Raw genomic sequence first — 2,906 nt, forward strand, 5'->3', positions numbered from 1 at the left:
AATCCAGTAAGAAAACAAGCATCGTGTGCTGCTGGCTTTATAGGGTACCAAAATTTAGGTTGTAGCTTCTAGTTTTCGATGTCATGTGGCGATTTTGAAAAATATGAAGCAATGATCTTGATTTTGTTCGTGAATAGAAAGGAAATGGTTTTTATTATTCCAATCTCCACTATTTCTTGAAAATAAGGTACAATAGCCATTTTCAATGTAATTTTGTATGCTGAATCAAAATCTGTAATTAAAATTAACCAATAATATTAAGAAAAAGTTTTCTGCGTTTGAACAGGGTTAAGACTCTGTCTCTGGTTTACTTACCAAAGCCCGCATTACTCCTTCTTGTTTTTTTTATTTATCCATCTTTTTTTATTTTTTTTGTCATTGTCTATTGTTATTTTTTTACTTTTTTTAACTTCTATTTCTTTGTAGTTATTTCTTATTATTTTTATTCTTTTAATTCAAATCTTTTTATTATCTAATAGTAGTACTCTAATATGTATCATCAGGACTTGATAAAAATCTCTTAATAATTAGATCTTTATCTCCTACTGGTGTAAATGCATGTTGTTTTTTATGTTGGAGATAACTTTTGCGTTTTCAAATTGACTTTGAAGGGATCTTGTAATTTTTTTATGTTCTTTGTCGCTGAAAAACAGAATTTTAATATTTGAAAACGCCTTTTCTGCCCAAGTAAACAATTTCTCAGGAATTAAGATGGGATCGGTTACTGGAGCTTGAAAACTAGCTCGTACTGCTTTCCGTTTAAAAGCTGCACTTACTCCATCACATTAGAGTACTGCTAATTAGATAATAAAAAGATTTGAATTAAAAGAATAAAAATAATAAGAAATAACTACAAAGAAATAGAAGTTAAAAAAAGTAAAAAAATAACAATAGACAATGACAAAAAAAATAAAAAAAGATGGATAAATAAAAAAAACAAGAAAGAGTAATGCGGGCTTTGGTAAGTAAACTAGAGACAGAGTCTTAACCCTGTTCAAACGCAAAAAACTTTTTCCTAATATTATTCGTTAATTTTAATTACAGATTTTGATTCAGCATACAAAATTACATTGAAAATGGCTATTGTACCTCATTTTCAAAAATAGTGGAGATTGGAATAATGAAAACCATTTTTTTTTATTTACCGGACAAAATCAAGGTCATTGCTTGATATTTTTCAAAATCGCCACATGACATCGAAAATTAGAAGCCCCAAATACTTAAATTTTGGTACTCTATAAGTTACATTTAGTTGCGTACAATTTTAGGGGGGTTGCCCAGTTGACGTGGAATGACCCATATATATATATTAGGTCCAGTATATTGTATATGCCTACATTTATGATTATATTTGAAAAGGAAAACAAAGAAAGTTTTTGTGGTGTAAATAATTCTTATTGTTTATTTATCACTCATTGTTTACACTTATTTTATGTTTAAATGTATCACATTTATTATTTTCCTATCTGGATATTCTTTGGAATATGGCTGCTTTCCTTTTAGGAGACACAGTCGACACACTTGACACAAATCGACACACGTCGCTTTCCATTTACAATTTTGTTCAAACTCAATCGACACACTTCGCCTCTGCTCGGGAGCAGAGTCAGAGTGTGTTTCGAGTCTGTTCAAGTGTAATTTTGATGAATTAAGTGATATTAGAACGCAGCCGCAAACCAATTTCCATCATTTTGTTCTGTTTTCAGCATCTGGAGATACGGTAGTGTCTCGGTACTTAGTCGACGAATGCTAAACACTGCATTGTTGTTAATTTTCCCTCAAATATTATATTATTATTTTTATATATTTTATTTAAAAAGCAACAAAAATAATAATAAACTTTATTTTTTAAGGTAAATATAAAGAATAGCTCGCTCATCTCAAATTTTGATAAAAATATACTCAATCGATGCGTTTTTGTACGAAACGAATGAATCTGGCAGATAAAAGTGTCGCTCTGCCCCGCGAACCGAGATATTTAACGTTATAAAGTTGACGACTATTCAGGTTAGGAAATCTATCATACCGACTCGATGAGCGCTATATGTACGAACTGTACTGTTGTGCGCATGCTTGTGACGAACTGTCATTGTGCGTATATGCAAGTTTTATTGGCAACTGAAATATTTGTCTGCTATTGAGTTCATAACAATTGGAAATGCCATATACGGTAGAACAATTAAATGTAAATCCTTGGCTTGCTGTGCAAGACGTAGTTGGAGATGCCAAATTGTGGCCAAAATTTATAAGGAAAATGTTTTGGGATTATAATTTAACCGATCATAAACGGATGATTCTTGTGAATTTCGCGTACATAAATGCTATATCAGAAGACTTTTTACACTACTCAACAAAATCTAGGGAACACTTTCAAACACGCTAAAAATTGGGCAAAAAAAAGCATATACGCAATATTCACAAAATAAACACAAAAAGTCGGTGCTTTAAAAATACAAAAGTACTGTTTCAAAAACGTAAATGTATGCATTTAAAGCAGTGAATTTGTGTTTTTGAAACAGTACTTTTGTATTTTTAAAGCACCGACTTTTTGTGTTTTTGAAATAGTACTGTTGTATTTTTAAAGCACCGACTTTTTATGTTTTCGAAGCAGATGTTTTATGAAACTATTTAAAATGTATATACACTACTCAACAAAATCTAGGGAACACTTTCAAACACGCTAAAAATTGGGCAATATTCAGAACACCATAATTCAATGAAAAATCATCGCAGACAAAAAATTAAAAAAGGATTTTAAAGGTTGAAATCTCTACTTTCGAAATCTATGATTGAAATTTCAATATGACTAATATTTTACGGAGTTATACGGACACAAATGGATATTCGTCAAATCTAAAAATTTTTTACAAAATTTACAAAGGTCTATGGCGTGAGGTAAAAATTAC

This window comes from Trachymyrmex cornetzi, unplaced genomic scaffold (genome assembly GCF_001594075.2).
Source record: "Trachymyrmex cornetzi isolate Tcor2-1 unplaced genomic scaffold, Tcor1.1 scaffold458, whole genome shotgun sequence".
Lineage (NCBI taxonomy): Eukaryota > Metazoa > Arthropoda > Insecta > Hymenoptera > Formicidae > Trachymyrmex > Trachymyrmex cornetzi.